Source organism: Lissotriton helveticus, chromosome 5_1, assembly GCF_964261635.1.
Source record: "Lissotriton helveticus chromosome 5_1, aLisHel1.1, whole genome shotgun sequence".
Taxonomy (NCBI): Eukaryota; Metazoa; Chordata; class Amphibia; order Caudata; family Salamandridae; genus Lissotriton; species Lissotriton helveticus.
In genome coordinates this window covers 1,654,393,484-1,654,411,778 of record NC_136065.1, presented here as the reverse complement: position 1 = coordinate 1,654,411,778, position 18,295 = coordinate 1,654,393,484, and the positions used below count along the sequence as shown (strand labels likewise).

At 44.8% G+C, this 18,295-nt stretch overlaps 1 long non-coding RNA gene across 1 annotated transcript in view; it reads right to left on the bottom strand.

Annotated features, from left to right (window-relative positions):
• Window positions 1-17,962, bottom strand: part of LOC144753758 (uncharacterized) — a 116,963-nt gene extending 99,001 nt beyond the window's left edge. The window contains exon 1 of the long non-coding RNA XR_013594512.1: window positions 17,856-17,962. This is a non-coding gene — a long non-coding RNA (uncharacterized LOC144753758). The remainder of the gene's footprint in view (window positions 1-17,855) is intronic.
• Between the last annotated feature and the right edge of the window lie 333 nt (window positions 17,963-18,295).

Genomic DNA, 18,295 nt, shown 5'->3' with positions numbered 1-18,295 from the left:
ATTGATGACCCCTATGTGAATTAAACAGTTCCAACAATTGGAGATCTATAAAAGATATCATAAGATATAAAAGTAAAAATGTGGAACAGTGGAATAGAGAAACCTAAACCAAAGCAATGTTGGATTAGAGCGAAGGAAAACAGTATCACCTTCACCATCTATAGCTGAAAGAAACTAGTTGTGGACTTACTGAATTGTAAGAGACCTGACTGTGTGTTCCATAACAATGCAAAACAGGAACCAACATATAATTGTGCTCCAAAAGATCTAATTGAAAGTTCAACGTAATGACAGTGATCATACTGGCCCTGACTCTGCTAAGTTCTAAACAACATTGTCAAAATTTAAACAAGAGCTTTACTTTAACTGTCAAGCACTACTCTGAGCCCAGACTAAGTGCTGAATCATTAACCACAGAGAGGGAATCCTCCCAGAGTTTCGCTCTTGCGTTAACTCAGCATATCATATTGCAAGAAATAAAGCTGCATGTCCCACAGTTTCTGTAGGCATGTTAGTTTGATATCGAGTAAATACATAAGAGTCTATGTCATTGATTGCTGAAGGAAAATATCCTCATGTTAACGGAAAGAAAACCGTTATGTAATGTGTCATAACTGAGTAAAAATAACGTGACCTTGACACTCATGAAAAACAGTCAACAGGGGCTAGTTAGTTAACCACATCGCTGCGGCGGGTATTCCGCCCCAGCGCTAAGGGGGCGGGGCGACCTCGCGGCGGCCGCATGCTAGTGACGGAACCGCTCCGTCATCAGCCGCGGTTGGGCTGTGCTTATGACGGAGCAGTTCCGTCATGGCCCCGCCCACTCAATAGAACGCCCAGCGCAGCCGCGGAACCCGCGCCGCGCAGGCGTGGCGGCCTGGCCATGACGGAACCGCTCCGTCATCAGCACAGCGCCATCGCAGCTGATGACGGAGCGGTTCCGTCATCAGCATAGAAAGGGTTAAGTGTAGTGGACCTGATTCACAGAACTAACTTAAGACAAAATCCTAAACTTACTACCATGTTGGTATTCACAGAAGGCACTTACTCATTTTGCTATTCACAGAAGGCACTTACTCATTTTGGTATTCACAGAAGACACCTACTCATTGATGAGTAAGTGCCTTCTGTGAATACCAAAATGAATAAGTGCACTTACTTATTTTGGTATTCACAGAAGGCACTTACTCATCAATGGTTGTATGGCACTACAACGCGGGATTTTACCCCGCTTGCCATTACAACGCTGTTTTTACAACGCAAGTCGTTACAACGACTTGTGCTGTAAGCGCTGGATAGTGGAATAGATTAATTTTCTATTCCAATTCCAGCCCACGTTACCGATGGGAAGGTGTTGGACTAGAAAATTCAACTATTCCCTATCCAACAGCGCCCTCCAGCGCAAGTCGTTGTAACAACTTGCGTTGTAAAAGCAGCGTTATAATAGCAGCGCAGGGTAATGCCCGCGTTGTTATGGCTGTATACCCTCATCAATGAGTAAGTGCCTTCTGTGAATACCAAAATGAGTAAGTGCCTTCTGTGAATACCAAAATGATTAAAAAGTAGTAAGTTTAGGATTTTGTCTTAAGTTAGTTCTGTGAATTGGGCCCAGGATTCCCACAAGCTCATCCCACCCACGCCTTGTTCATATAGGGTTACTGTGTTAAAGCTGGTAGCAAACCGAATGGTAGTAAGCACTTGTCACGCAGTATCATTTGTCTTTAGTGTTGTGCCGGGTGAGATAGAGGGCAACTCTTGCACTGAAAAGTAAATATGAAGAAAAATAGAACAATAATGCAACCGTCCTTTCGGGTATTGTGTCAAATTGAACACCCTCATTAACACTAACTTAGCCGTAGGTTGCCGGCATGTTCATTGTCCACACTTTGTAGGATTGAGTTGAAGGGAAAGGTCACCCAACGGAAAAGTATAAATACTTCTGGGCTATTCCAAATTGGAAGTGGAAGAGCCCGAAATCTTTGTTAACCACAATCTGCCATATTGGTCTGGTAAAAACCATATATACGATACGGAAGGACTAGTGACAACGTTGAAAATGCATCTGGAAATAACACATGGGTGTTTTTAAAGTTAATGCAAATTAAATTTAAAAAGAGACTGCTGATCGTCAGTATATAAAAAGTTACGCGGTTATGTTGGACAATAGTGACGTTGGCGGCCATCTTAACTTAGTAAAAAAAAAAAAAGCCCACACCAATATATGAGGGATTAAAAATGCATGGGTTAACACATAAGGATAACAGCAGCCATCTCAACTTAGTTGAAAAGGAGAAAGTAAAATGGCTTCAGATTGTGAATCAATATAGATAAATCAAGCAAAACGTGATGGAAAGTCGAGTTAAGGCTGCCACAAAGATCCATTACATAACATTGTTACTCAAAAGTTGGAATAAAAAATTAATCACCATAGGTGATACTAGTGTTAGTAATGTCGGTAAGCCTGACAAAGTACATTTGTTTTCATAAGGTATATTTCAGAACCTTGTAGTTTTTGACAATATGGCTTGAATTAGATATTGCTAGAAAGGTGTACAATAATCATAACATTTCAAATGTTTTGTAGGATGGTCTGTTGTGTTTCTATCTAGGACCCTAATTCGATATTCCCGATGTATACCCTTATATGGTTATAATAAATAATATCCTTATAAAGGCATAAGAATCATATCCATATTTAGTGATAGCCCATGCAGTCCAAATACGGCAAGGCTACTACCCTAGACCCCTAGAAAGTACAACGCGTTCTTTAAACAAACCAAGCCTCCAGCAGCCCGGGAAATCCCCCTGCTCTTGTTTTGATTTGCACAAGAACTCCTAGAGTCCAGAAAGAACTGTTAGTTCTTAGTCACGTCTTATGTCCAACCTTACGTCAAACCCGGCACCTTTCAGGTATAAATATACCAACGTTGCCTTAATGAAACACACAGTGGTTTGGAGCAGAGCGGCTATCTACTTGCCCAGAAACCAGCTGATGCGAAGAGCCGAAGGAAGCCGCCCCTCCCTTTTGACGCACTGAGGAAGACGCTGTCTTTTTCTCCAGCCGAGAAAAATTCCAGCTCCGGTGTTTCCAGTAACCCTTGCGGGTTGCTGGGATATCGAGTCCTGAGAAAGAGATACAAGACCTCCTACATTTTATTACCAAGGTACGGAGCGGACTAAACCCTTAAGAGAATTCTTGATTCAGATTCCTTGGCAAAAACCAACTTAACTTAAACTGCTACTTACTTACTTCTTCCCACTTATTAGGCTTAGGTCAGGTACACCGGGGTAGGCGTATTTAGAAGCACCAGTTGAGTACGTTAGTCAATGTTTTTATGTATGTATATATTTTATCAATTTTAAAGTATCATATGGCTAAGAAACCATATCAATGCTTTTACAGTATTATTTCATAATACTACTTTTACTGTACGCACTTTACTTTATGATAAGTATTGCAATTGTGGCAATTCATTTCTCTTGCATGAGAAAGAAGACTGCTCAATAAATAACACCTTTTATTGAAAACGCCCGTCTCTCTATTTCTCTGCACTCTGGTGAAACTAAGTACGCACGATTGACTGAGTGAAATAAACGTCTATTGTTTTCACACGACTCTAGAGATACACTCTTTATTCTGAGGGAGCAAAGTTGTCATGTTTATGCGGTTGTCAGAAACTAATCCCTTCTTGTCTAAATCAGGAGAGTTAACTCTTTCCTGGACATTCAAGAAAGTTTCTAGTGACCTCTGAGCTAGCTGGCAAAACTAATTAAGTCTAATATAGTCAGTAGAGACCTAGTCGACCTCAGTCCTACGTCTACACTGCTGTTTATATTATTCCAATGCACAGAGCCTATTGGGAATATAGGAACTACACTACAGGTCTTACTAAACAGACAATTCCTGTCACTAGAAAAATATCAAACAACAGAAGTATATACATATTGACTCTTGCTCAAAGTTAATAGGATAGCAATACATCTTCTACTGTTTACATTGATAAGGGAGCATTGCTAGCCCTTTTGAATGAATCATCTAAAATGCTCAGTGGAGAGGCAAGATGGCGATCGGCTGACGGCGTTGCGAGGGAGCTCCGCTGAGCCCCCCCGGATTGAAGCACAACTGAGACTGGAGATATGATCATTAATCTCCAAAGCAATCGTGAAACTTCAGATTTATTTAAAGACGAAAAATTTATGAGAGAAATGCGCCAGAAAACTACAACCGGGAAAAACCCACCTTTGTTCATTATCGCCACAATCTATCCATGCCTCGAGGACGCACTGCATGCTCGGAACTCCTGGATGAGGGATGACCTACGTAGCTCCTTCCAAGCGCATCTTCACTTCACAAAGCTTCTGAATGAGCTGCTTGTTCTCCATGTTGAAGAGAGGAGGCGATTACGAAGCTTACAAGGGATCCGCTCCAGAAGCAGAGGAGGTAGCGGCGTGGAAAGCAGGATTTGGGCAGAGATACACGGCTGCAACCAGCACATTCTCCGGCAGGACACACCAGTGAGAATGAATGGCAAAGGGGCGAGAGGAGGCAAGGGTAAGATTACTCCAATACCCTCACAGCAAGGCGCAGCCCAGCCTAAAACCTCATTAGCACTCACACGCTTGGCTAAAAAACAGGACAGCACGAACATGAGTGCAAGAGGTAAAGGAGGGGGTGAGAAAGGGAAAAGTGGGAGCAAAGTCCTGCAAGAGAAAGACTTTACCACTAATGCTACGGGGGGGGAGAGAAAAGGAATAACACTTGTACACCTAAAACAACCGACAGCTCTCAACCTTTAATCTCCACTAGTTTTGCAGCTGTGGGACACCGGATTGCTAAACAGGCTGTCTGCAGCATACTAAAGGATGGCTCTGATAATTTCGCATTAGTTGGTCCAGTGGAAGTAACCATGGCAGCAATGGTAGAGGGAGCTGCTGGCTCCGCTGGTAATGTGGCAAGCATCTGTAGCCCATCTGTACAAACAAGTGTTACAACCCCGACTAAAAATACTACCGGGAATACCACTCTCCTCCCTCCAGCACCGGACGTGGCTCACTCTCTTCTAGACTCGAGTCAGATGACGCCAGATAATCAAGAAAAGTTTTTCTTGCTAACTGAAGAGTCTGAAGTAACAGACAGCAGTATCTCCCTATCGAGTGGGGAAGAAGGCAAGAATTGGTACAGTAGCCCTAATACCGGCACCCAGAGATCCAGAGCAGGCACCAAAAGGCTACATAAAAAATGAAATAGCGACAGGGTGCAAGAAGGGAAAGACCTATTGGGGAAGAGAGCCCCAGTGAGCTGAAGTAGGATTATAATAATACCCCTCTCATACTGGACTCAGGGGGTACCCCAATAAGTACTCCAAGTAGTTACAAGCCCGCGAATGACGGCAGTGGCATCAGTAGTGACAGCAGTAAGGTGGTGGAACAGGGTGAAGCCACCTTGTCAGTTGTTCTGAAGTCCATAAAAAGCTTTCAGGATGAAGTCAAGGCTGACAAGCGACAATTCCGCATGGCGGCTAAAAAACTGCAAGGGGCTGTCAGAAAAGTGGGAAAGACCTGTGCCGACATAGCTGATCGAATGACTACGGTGCAGGGGAGGACCGAGCAGTTGGAAAAGGAGGTATCTACACTCCAGACACAGCATGTTGAACATGTGGGATTGGTTAAAGATCTGATGTGGAAGATGGGGGAACAAGAAAACCGGCAGAGACGCAATACCCTCTGCTTCTTAGGGATCCCGGAAGGCATAGAGAAAGATGATCCTAGGAAATTTATGATCAACCTCCTAAAATGAGCATTCCCAGAGCTGCAATCATGGGACCTGGATAGGGAGGTTCAAAGAGTCCATAGATGTCCCCTAGTTCCTGGCAAGCATGCATCCGCATCACATCACCCGCGGGCAATGCTCTTATTTTTTGGGAACTTTATCCTCCGCCAAACCTTGTTTGACCTGGCTAGGCCAACAAAGGAACGATCATTCGAGGGAGTAAAGTTTTTTACAAGACCTGATTTCGCTCATGCCACAGTAGAGCGTATGTTGAGGCTCCGGCAGCTTTTCGATCCATTCCAGAAACTAGGGGCCGAAGTGTATCTGCAGAATCCAGCCAGACTGAAAATAGTATTTAAGGGGGCCATCCGCAGTTTTGTCTCTGAGATACAGGCACAAAAATAACTTGAGGAACTCTCATAAAAAAAAAAAGTAATATGTCTTTGCAACACAAGTATATTTCTAACCTAAGTAAACTGTCTTTAGCAAGATAGGTTCTGAGGCCGTGGACTGGAAGTATTGTTGTTGCTATTATACCAAAGACTTCTTGCATGGCTTTTTCTAAGGGTGGCGGAGGGCATGATTGATGTATTTTGTTTTGTGGGCTTTTTTTTGGTGCTTTTTTTTGTGGTGAGGTAGAGGGGGGTTTTTCTCTTCTCACTCCTCGGGGGAGTAATTGCGTTCTGAAGAAAATGTGCTTATCTTACAACTTAATGTCTCAGGAGTCTCTTGAAAAAGATAGATGTTGGGGGAGACCCAGCGGGCTTGCGGGACTCTGTATGTCAGAAGTCACACCCCTGGCGCGGCGAGGTAACCTCCAAAAGTGGTAGAGGGTGGGGGGGCTTAGGGGGACAGGGGGGAATTGGGCAGGCAGGAAGGGTGTAACTAAAAAAGGGAAGGGTAGGAGGAGGAGAATGAAAGAAGGGATGGTAGATAGTGTTCATGAGCACGGAATGCATTAATATAATAAGATGGGTCTTTTAAGAATATTATCCATGAATATCTGCGGACTAAATGATGTTAAGAAAAGACAAACGGTGACAGTAGCACTTCAAAGATGGGGAACAAATATTGTGTGTTTGCAAGAGACTCATATCGAAGGGCCAAAAACACATATCCTTAATTTGTTGGGATATCGGCTGATATGTGCCACATCACAAGGTGCTAGGGTAAGGGGGGTCGCAATTTTAGCTAGGGGTAAGGGGGTCACCTTTAATCATTCCAAAGTTGATAAATTTGGTCATTGGGCAATAACAGAATGTCAGTATGGGAGTGGGTAAAAGTGACCTTGCGTGCCATATATGGAAGCAACCATGATGATGCATCAGTTACTGAAGAGATCTCAAACGAACTAATGCACTGGCCCTTGCCTTTGATGGTCTGCGGGGATATTAATATTAATCTGCCCAGCAATTGGTCCTTAAATGAGGGGTGGCACTACATAGGGCGTAAACCCAAGGTTTTTAAGGCTCTGAAACAACTGTGCTTGTGCCATGGTCTAGTTGATGTATGGCAGATTTCAAACACTGATGAACCGGGGTTTACATACTTTTCCAACCCACACATCACCCATGTGAGACTCGATTACTTTTTTATCTCTAACTCAATTAAAACAAAATGCCAGGTAGCAAAATTACCCCGGATCCTTTCGGATCATAATCCTCTTATCTGCTCTCTTGAAGTAGACACTAGAAATTGTACACTTAACACATGGATCTTTGAGAAAGCTTTGCTCCTAGATGAGAATTATTGTAATTATATGAGGGAGTGGATCCCAAATTTCCTGTCTAATAATGAGGGAAGTGCCTCAATTGAAGTCATCTGGGACACTCTGAAAGCAGGGATATGGGGGAGACTCTGCAATACGCTCTTAAAATTAATAAACAAGCCAGGGCAGCTATGCAGGGGCTACAAGAAAATCATAGAAAATCTGACGAAGAACTTATAAGTGGTACAAGCGACAATAACCTAAATAGAAAGGAAGAAAACGCAAAACTGCAGAATCAAGATGCAATCGCGAAAGCTCAGATTTGTAATATTTTCACTGAAAAAGCAATAAAAAAAGCATAAGCCCAAAAAGAGAGGGTTTATGAAGTCATTGAACAAATAGGACATCAGATAGCCGTGCGCATGAGGCAACAGGCCACATCAAACTTAATTTGTGAAATTCAGGGATCTCAGGGGCCCCGAATCGAAGATCCCAAACTTATAAGAGATGCTTTTTGGCGGTTCTATCAAGAACTATATTCAGAAACTGGGGGGGACTGATCAAGCAAGAATTGAGGACTACCTGGATAACTCCAGGCTTGTTAAGTTCGATACAGAGGATGCAAATTGCTTAGAGGAATCACCCTCAGAGGAGGAAATATTAAGCGTAGTTAAAAATCTACCTGGAGGGAAAGCTACTGGGCTAGATTGCTTCCCATCAGAATTGTATGCTGTATTTTTGAGCCAGATCAAAAATGTCTTATCACGCATATTTTTAGGGGGGGGCGCCCGCCGAACTCTTGGTCCCGGGCCAAGATAATCATCTTTCCCAAAAAAAATACCCTGAACAGCTTGGATCATACCGCCCCATTACCCTTATCAATTCAGATTCTAAAATGTATGCGAAAGTCCTGACAAATCGTATTGCCCCATTAATTCATAAAGTAATCTCTCCAAGCCAGCACAGCATTTTTCCTGGTAGACACACCATCAATCATATTCACCGAGTAATTACTCTGTTTGATGGTAGGGAAGTGGCAGGGTGCTAGTTTTGCGGAAAAAGCGTTTGATAGGGTCTCCTGGCACTTCTTCTGGGCAGCAATGTCCAGGATTGGGATCAAAGGAGGCTATATTCAGGCTATTTTATGTAAGTCCTAAGGCCGTAGTAATGCTAAATGGCAGTCTAACAGAAGAAATAGTAATATCACAGGGGACACGACAAGGCTGCCCGTGCTCTCCATTGCTCTTTGCAATTTATATTGATTCTTTTTTAAGGCGATTGGAGGAGGATAGCGCAATTAAGCCGGTTATTTCTAATAGTTTCCCTACTAAAACATTAGCCTATGCGGACGACATCGCTATTGTGACAACTGATCCAAATTTGGCTATGTCCGCAATGGAGAATGAGGCAAAGCAATTTGGAGAAGTTTCTGCATACAAACTTTACCAGGGGAAAACTCAGATTGTTCTAAATAAAAAATGCGTGTTGAGCGATGTACGGGTGGTGGACCAAGCAAGCTATCTTGGGATCTGGATAACATCTGATCTTCATAATCTGGTTAATATCAAACTGAAACTGATGACTGCTGCAATCCAGAAAGACCTTAAACGTCTAGATAATTTACATATTTCTATTATAGGCAGAGTAAACGCGATTAAAATGGTTTTCTTCCCCAAAATTCCATATTTATTTAGAACAATCTGCTTAGAATTTTCGGCAACCTGGATTAAGTCAATTGATCGGCTATTCTCCAGCTTTATCTGGGCATATACACAACCACGGAGAGCCCAGAAGTTCCTTACTCTCCAAAAGGAACGTGGTGGGGTAGTTCTCCCGAATCTGCAGGCATACTATTGGGCAACTGTTCTTTTATACAGCAAAGAACTGTTGGAGAATAACTGGGCAGAGGGAGAAGGAGTAGCCCCTACGCCTTCCACCTTCCAATTGGTGCTAGGAAGGGAGAGTAGTGAATATTGGTGGAGACACTTACATGACAGCCACTTCAAAAAAGTTACATTTAAAACATTCCTCAATGGGCTTAAAGTATGGAAACATAAATCCAGGAAAATGCTTTGGATAGGAATATTCTCGTTTTACACTCCCTTAAAAAATAATCCTGATCTCCCAGCCATTTTCAATGATAACTATATGCTTAAATGGCACGAGGCAGGAATTACACAGGTAGGCTGTCTCTTCTCCTTCGTAGTGATCTATTCTTTCGAAGAACTGAAAAATAAATTTGGATTGGACTTGCGCGACTTTTTAAAATACCTCCAAATTAGAGATTTTTTGACACGTAAGACAGGTAGGAAAGGAGGGATTGGTAAAGTAAATTTAATAGACAAATTATTATCTGGCAAAAGGAATAGGATTGGGGGCATTTACTTAGCCATTAACGCTTTATTTCCTGAAGATATGGAAAAAATATCGCAGAAATAGTCAGAGAAAGCAGAAATTTCAAATAATGAGTTTAACTATGCTTATGAATTGTCACAAACAATTTTAATGTCGACCAAGCTCCAGGCACAATTTTTTAAACCATGCTCTTTTCTGTACTACACTCCTGATAGAATTGCAAAATGGGGGACCGGATTGAGTACATGCTGCCCCAGGTGCAAGCTATATCGTGCAGATTGTATACATATTTTTTCTACCTGCTAGGGACTAAAAGCTGTCAAATGAGAGATAGAGAAATTTCTATCCACAATTTTGAATACTACAATAGTATTATCTAATGGGTTTATTTTATTGGGGGCCGCAGACACTGGAGGCTCTAATATAGGCCATGAACTTACCTTTACTGCAATGGCAGTTTTCAGGCTCTGCATTGCCTCCACATGGCGTGATACTGATGCCCCCACGTTTCAACAATGGCTAGCCAGATTTCTTGCTTTGGCCCATGCGTTTATAAATATTATTTATAAACGCAAGGGCAGAAAACGACGGAAAAAGGGGTTAAATATCTTGTCCCCTCTTGGCGTCAATCTTTAGGTTGCTCGGAGTGAGGTCAACGATTGTAGTATTAGTATAAGCATATAGGGGCATTACTAGCTAGATTAGGGGGGCGTGGGTTAAAATACAGTTGTTGTAAAATCTTAATAAAGATATTTAAAAAAAAATGCTCAGTGGACTAAAAATAACTGTACATAGTATCGAGGAAATACATTTGTCCAAACAAAGTTTCCCATTAAGATCTTCACAAGAGTTGGCTCATATGGACAACATATAGCTTAGAGTGAGATACATCCAAACCTAAGATGTTACATTATAGATGTCAATGTATGCCACTCTTGGAATGGAATGGAAAATACATTTGTATAGCGCAGCTATCACTCCAAGGAGCATCTTGGCGCTTGGTGCCAACCTAGGTGGGACATGTTGGCTAACTGATGTCGTTCGGAGGGTCCTGTGCACTTTATACTAGGGCTTTACAGGTGGTGTCTGTAAGGGAGAAAACCCAGGTCTTCAGGGCTTTCCTGAAGGGCCTTTCTGTTGAAATTTGCCGAAGCTGTGGTGGCAGTTTGTTCCATGCCCTGGAACCAATGACATCCAGGGATTTCCCACCCTTATTGGTGAGCCTGAATTTAGGGGTACTGAGACCTTTGTTTACACTGTCTGTAAGGCAGATTCAGCGATTTTCCTTGATTGTCAATACACGTTCAACATTATGTTTTGTAATACATGGTTTGACTACTTCGATAACCCATTAATTAAATATCGAGAGGACAGCGAGTAAATAGGAGCAGCTCGTTCCTTTCCCCTGTGCTAAACTATATCAATCAAAAAGAACAGGCTCGTAACGAAATTTAAAACATTAAATTACTAGTTTGTGATCAAAAAACTGATTTTTTTTTTTTAAACCCTCACCCATCAACCTAGTTGGTGGCATGCTTCATCATCTGGTTCCCACCCAAAACACTGAGTGCACCCTGGTTGTGCTGCAACTCCTAAATTACAGTGGAGCTGCTGTTTTTTTTGTGTTACGTGGGGTGCAGTGAAATGTGAGTTTAAAACTGTCTATAGGGTTCCCCTCAGTAAAGAGACTTATTTTATGATAGGGGCCCTATGCAAGGTTAAAAAAGGAAAAGGCGAAAACGTCTATAGACTTAAATTTAGGTCATGTATCCTGCAAAAAGATCTATATGTTTCAGCCAGTCATTACCATATGCTGGCTTTCGGTAGGGCCAAAAATCTTGAAAACAGACTGAAGGAGTACCAACAGTCTGAAGTGAATTTAGTGCGCACACGCTAAGGTGCATATAGTGAGAGAAAAGCTATTTGTTTTCTCCTAGCTGGCAAGAGCAAACTTACAGTAGTTTTGTTAGGACTTGTCATCTGTAAAAGGAAAAACACAAAAGGTAATCAAAGACACACATGTAAACAATAACACATATACATGAGGAAAACATGCACTCGTGTCTGCATCACACAGTGTCCAGCTGGATCGAATTAGATCACTATGGTGAGCACAGTTTATACACTCATTCGAGCATCACACTTTTTATGATGGATAAACGTTTGGCCAAGCACTAGGCGCATTCAAATTGTCAAGGATTGATGGATTCTATTACTTCAACTCATCCCGTGCTGTATGCGGAGTGTTTTTGGTATGACTAATAACATTTTGATGAAAAAAGTAAATGGAAAGACAATTCAAAATTTGCAAACATTCGTGACAAGAATTTTCAATTCTATTAAGGACTAGGAGGCGAGGATTATGCTTAGTCTCATTTCTTTATTGAAATGCTCAGCAGCCAAGTAAAAAACCACATTACCCAGAAACACTTGGGTAATAACCATAGAGTCTCATTAGCATAAATAGGTGAACAGACAATCCCACTTCCTCTTTCTTTGGTGAGGAGAATCCAGGAAACAGTAAACAATCCAAAAGTCAATGCAACAGCCAATAGCAGTCCAATGAAGGCAACGAAGGGAGACATCCCAAACAGCTGAAGGCAGAAAAACAGGAGACTTCTTTAGAGAAGATAACAGGCGCTCCTACGAGGAACTGGAGGCGCATCACTTGGGATCAGAACCTGAAAAGAGACACAAAGCCGTAATAGCCATTCCAACAAAAACAGACATATTCCGAAGTAAGGGTGGGAAAAGAAGATGATGCAATATATACTGTTGTAACAGAGTAATGCAAAACAATTGTCAGTAACATAATGTACAATCTATGGGTGGGATAATCCTCGCCTCCTAGTCCTTAATAGAATTGAAAATTCTTGTCACGAATGTTTGCAAATTTTGAATTCTATTGCAGGACAGGAGGCTCTGATTATGCTTGTTCAAAGCTCATCCAACACCACAGACGCAACCGAAGGTACAGGTTTAAAGTAAAATGTCTTAAACACAGAATCTGTTGACCAATCAGCAGCTTTCATAAGGTCCCCCAAGGTGACCCCCAATGAAAAAGCCTTAGAGGCCATGGCTCCCCGAGCTGAATGAGCCCCAAAAACAGAAACATCGATCCCTGCCTCTCCCATAAGCCACCGTACCCAGCGAGCCAACGTAGCTGGAGTAACGGGGCGGAAAGGCTTCAGCAATGCAATTAACAGTTGACCATGCAAATCAGAACGAATAAGAGAAGTACTCACCTCATAAGCTTTCAGGCATTGGACCACACAAAGGTTGGGACGGGCCGGAAAAGAAGGGTAAGAGATAATGTCAGTATCAGTCTTGGTGCGCCGGGAAAGGCGAAATTCAACCCCTTCAGGAGTAAAACTCCGACCAGCAAGATCCAAAGCGTGAACGTCAGAAATCCGTTTGCAAGAAAGCAAACATAGCAACATGGTAAGCTTGGCCGAAAGTTGCTTGCGCGAAAGCAAGGAATTAACCGGCCAGGCTTCCAAAAATCGCAAAACAACCGAAACGTCCCATAAGGCCACATATTTGGGGCGTGGAGGGACAGCCATACGAACGCCCTTAAGGACCTTGGACACCAAAGGATGTTCCCCTACAGGTTTACCATCAATTGGGACATGACCTGCTGAAATAGCAGAGCGGAAATTATTGATAGTACGGTATGCCAGACCAGAAGCCGAATACAGGGAGGCTAGAAAATTGACAACTAGAGAAACATCCGCTGATGTTGGATCAGCTTGCCGTTGAGCACACCAGTCACTCCAACGTTTCCAGGAACCCCTGTAACGCTTGTGGGTATTTGGTGCCCAGGCGTTACCGAGGAGTCTGGTAGCGTCCGAAGAAAGGCCCGACACAGCCCATCGTTCCCCGAAATCCGCCACGCCAGGAGAAGGAGAGAGCCTGACTGAACTAGGGGATGCGGATTCTGAAGCGGATCTAACAGGAGATTCTGCTTCGGAGGCAGAAGAAATGGCAATGCGCAAGTCATTTCCAAGAGAACAGGGAACCAAGGTTGGGCCCGCCACAGAGGAGTGATCAGAATCAGCTCCGCCTGAAAACGTTTCACATATGCCAGAACCCTGGGGATCAACATAAACGGGGGAAACGCATAACACAGGGAGGTCGGCCACGGTTGAAGGAAGGCATCCGTTGCCAGAGCCTCCGGGTCCGGTCTCCAGCTGAAGAACCGGGGAAGCTGTGCATTGAGTCGGGACGCAAAGAGGTCGATCTGACAAGGGCCCCAGGTCCGTAGAAGTTGTCGAAAAACACGCGGATGGAGTCTCCAGTCGCTGAAATCCCTCAGGTACCTGGAATTCCAATCCGCCACCACATTGCGACAACCCGGAAGGTACTCCGCAATAACTGTGATCCCGTTGTGTAGACAATAATGCCAAAACTCTTTGGCGATCTCCGCCAACAACCTCGAACGAGTCCCTCCGAGCTTGTTGATATAACGGACTGCTGATACATTGTCCATTCGGAGAAGTATACAGCAGCGGGACTGAATTGGAGACAGACATTTGATCGCGAACGATCCCGCCAGTAACTCCAAACAATTGATGTGGAGACAGCGCTCCTGGGGGGACCATCTGCCCCCCGTCGTGACCGATCCGCAGCGGGCTCCCCAGCCCCATTGACTGGCATCCGACTCGATCACAATCTCCGGAGAAGATCCGAAGAGGGCCCTGCCGTTCCAGGCCTCCATGTGATTCAACCACCACGTCATTTCCGACTTCGCCTCCTCCGACAGAGGGATGTGATCGGAATAGCGTAGGCCCCTCTGAAGATGTTGAATCTTCAAACGCTGCAACGCACGGTAATGCAGTGGAGCCGGAAATATCGCCTGCAGAGAAGACGCTAAAAGCCCTACAACTCGAGCTAACGATCTCAACGACACCGTCGGACTCGAGACAACAGACTTCAATTCCCGTTTGATGTAACGAACTTTCTGACGAGGTAGCAGAAGTTGACAAGAAAGGGAATTGATTTGAAACCCCAAGAAATCTATCACCTGTGTAGGTTGAAGAACAGATTTGGGAACATTCACCAAAAATCCCAGAGACTGGAGCAGATCTACGGTCCACGTCAGGTGAGACATAAGCTTGACCGGACAATCCGCTAACAGGAGGATGTCGTCCAAATAGATGATCAAGCGAACTCCGCGACTGCGGAGATATTCCACGACCGGACGCAACAGTTTCGTGAAGCACCACGGTGCTGACGAAAGGCCGAATGGAAGAACCTGATATTGATACCATATCCCCAGCCATTGGAATTGAAGAAAGCGGCAATGGGGCGGAAAAATCGGAACCGAGAGGTATGCATCCTTGAGATCTAGACGGACCATCCAATCCCGTTCCCTCAGGAGATCCCTCAACAGATGGATTCCCTCCATCTTGAAGTGGCGGTAAACCACTCCCGCATTGAAGTCCTTCAGGTTCAGGACCAACCTCGATCCCCCTCCCTTCTTCTCCACAAGGAAGATTGAGCTGGCAAAGCCCTGAGGATGGCGCACCGTCGGCACAATCGCCCCCTTGGCCTCCAGAGACCTGAGTTCCTCTGTGATGAACTCTCGACTTTGGTTTGAGAAATGGAGAGGATAAGGAAGACGGGACTGACAAACAGGATGATAAAACTCTAGCTTGAAGCCCTGAACCGTCTCCAGCACCCATGCATCGCTGGAGATTGATCGCCAGTTCTCTAGGAAAAGGCGAATCCTGCCCCCCAGAACAACACTGCATGCAGGAAGAATGCTCACCTGAAGTGGCGGAATCGTGGTAGGCGCCGGCGGATCCACCAGCACGTCCTCTTTTGAACTGGCCACGGCCTTTTCTGGAGGGATAGAAGTTTGAACGAGGGGTATATCCCGAGTCCTGCTGACCTCCACGTTGGGACTGGTAGCCCTTCTGGGAGGGCTGCTGCTGACCACGGCCGGAGGAACGCCCCCTACTTCTTCCGGCCCTGTTGAAAACCGGACGAAGGGTCCGGCGAAGAGACGCCTGAGCTTTATCCAGGCCGGCGAATGTATTCACAAAGTTGGTCAGCTCCTTCAAAAATGGTTGCCCAAAAAGAAGACCCTGAGCCGCAGGACCCGACTCGGAAGTAGCCAACTCTTGTAGTTTAGGATCTAGTTTCAGCAGAATGGATCTGCGCCTCTCAGCAGAGAGTGCGCAGTTGGCATTACCCAACTGGCAAATGGCGCGCTGAGCCCAATTAATCAGCTCATCCGGATCCACCATCCGGTTAGTACTCTTAGCGAGGAAACCGAGGTCCAACATTTTGGTGAGAGGGCCTAGGAGGTCTAAAACCTTGTCCTGGCAAGCCCGCCAGGACCTATCCAGACCCTTCTTGGGATCTTTCGCAAATTTTCGGAGGTACGTCGTCATAGTGGGATCCACCTCAGGGGTCTCCGCCAGATGATCAGCCAAGTCTGGTCGTGGGCACTCAGACCGGAGACGGGCACGTACCTCCTTTTCAAAGGGTTGGCGTATGTGCTGCTGGACGTATTCTGTCACAGCCTGAGAAGGAAGCCAAGCCGTGGACTGGGGGTGGACAATGTCCGCCGGCTCAAAAGTCAGGACAGGTGGATGCGAAGACGCATCAACAAAATGCTCCTTGCATTTCTTTTTCTTGGGAGGAGGAGGAGCGGGATCCGAAGAAGAGGATGATTGCAGGTCATCGCTCTCATCTTCCTCAACAACAGCATCAGGTTTGGCAGAGGACAAGGACAGCGCCAATTTTTTGAAGACAGAAGAATGTGGAGCTGCAGGAGAAGATGACGACTTCTTAGCCGCAGGGACCCAACCCTGCTGCTCAGCATATTTAGTCAAGTGCCTTTTGAGAGGCGTAATAGCACGCACTAGTGCCTTATTCATTGAGTACTGGACTCCACGGTCCAAAGCCTCTACCAAATGGTGCTCCATGGTGTCTGGAGCCTCCTCGTCATACTCTTCTACATCCTCATACAAGTAATCACTCATGGTTCACCAGTAATGTGAAAATATATATGCCCACAAATGAGGAATGCAAGGTATAAACAAGCCAAAGGCTCAAATAAAGGGGGGTGAAAAAACCCTCACAGCAAGCCCAAAGCTGTAGAGACTACAGGCCAAAATATAGGTAGAGAGTGGAGGGAGGGCTCACTGTGACCAAAAACGTCACCCTAGGCAAAGCCTATGCCAAATTTTACAACCAGTATCTTAGTGCAGACACTGGCGTCGACAGGGTCAATCCTGGAGGCTTGTGGGCGGCAACACCGCAGGGGACGTCCTTCAGAAGAGCTCCGGTGAAGTAAACAACACGGAGCGCCGTAAACATCAAAACGCGCATGCGCGTTAATCCGGCCGCCTGAACAGGAAGGAGAGGAGCTCGCGCACACCGCGCGAGGCAGCCCCGACCCCAGAAAAACCACTCCACAAATAAACAGAACTCGGGCACAAAGCGCCCGACTTCAGGGCGGAGAAGCCTCGCACCCAGCCGCGCCGTCACCAGAACGCAACACGAACGGGACGGAAGGCAAACACAACCAGCGCGACACGCGCGGAAAAGGCAATACAATCAGCGCAACACACGCGGAAAACAAAGCGGCAAGAATGCAAATTAGAAGCCGCGCAATGAACACACAGTGCAAGGCAAATAACAACAATAAAGGTAAGAAGCACTTAACTGGCTGCGGAGCAGCAAAGAAAGAGGAAGTGGGATTGTCTGTTCACCTATTTATGCTAATGAGACTCTATGGTTATTACCCAAGTGTTTCTGGGTAATGTGGTTTTTTACTTGGCTGCTGAGCATTTCAATAAAGAAATGAGACTAAGCATAATCAGAGCCTCCTGTCCTGCAATAGAATTACTTAAGTCCCTTTTCATTAGAGAGACATGGATCCCAGAAGGGGGCAGTGCCCATAGTCACAAACCGGAAAGAAAAGAGGAAAAAATAAACAGGTTTGGGTCTTGCTAATAGAGACCATGGGGTGCAGCCTTCCGGTGTTTTGAGACCAGGTGCTCTACTCACCTCATCAAGGTCCACAGTCCGCCGTTAATACCTGCTGTGACCTTTCGGAGCATCCCGAAAATGTGTTGGTGTTTCACAGCTTTGCATTTGTGCTTTGTTTCCGGGAACGCCCTTGCGTGTCTTGCTGGCATGCTGCGGTGACCGCGGCAAACCTTGATTTTGTGTGAATAGCGTTTCTTTTCCTAGTATGGAAATAGAAAAGAACTAGTCAGTTCTTAGTCGCCGAAGCGGCGCTCCGGGATGCATATTATGTGGGGGGTTTTTTTAAACAGTTTTTTTTTTACATTTTAAATGTGTGCATCTTAAAACTTTTGGTATATTTAGTGTGAATTAACAAAATATTTTGGAAAAGGCAGAACAATAGGATTAGAAACAAGACTCACCTGTGGCTTTGCATTGGGTGCGGACACATAGGAGAGATATTTCGGGGGGTTGACTAT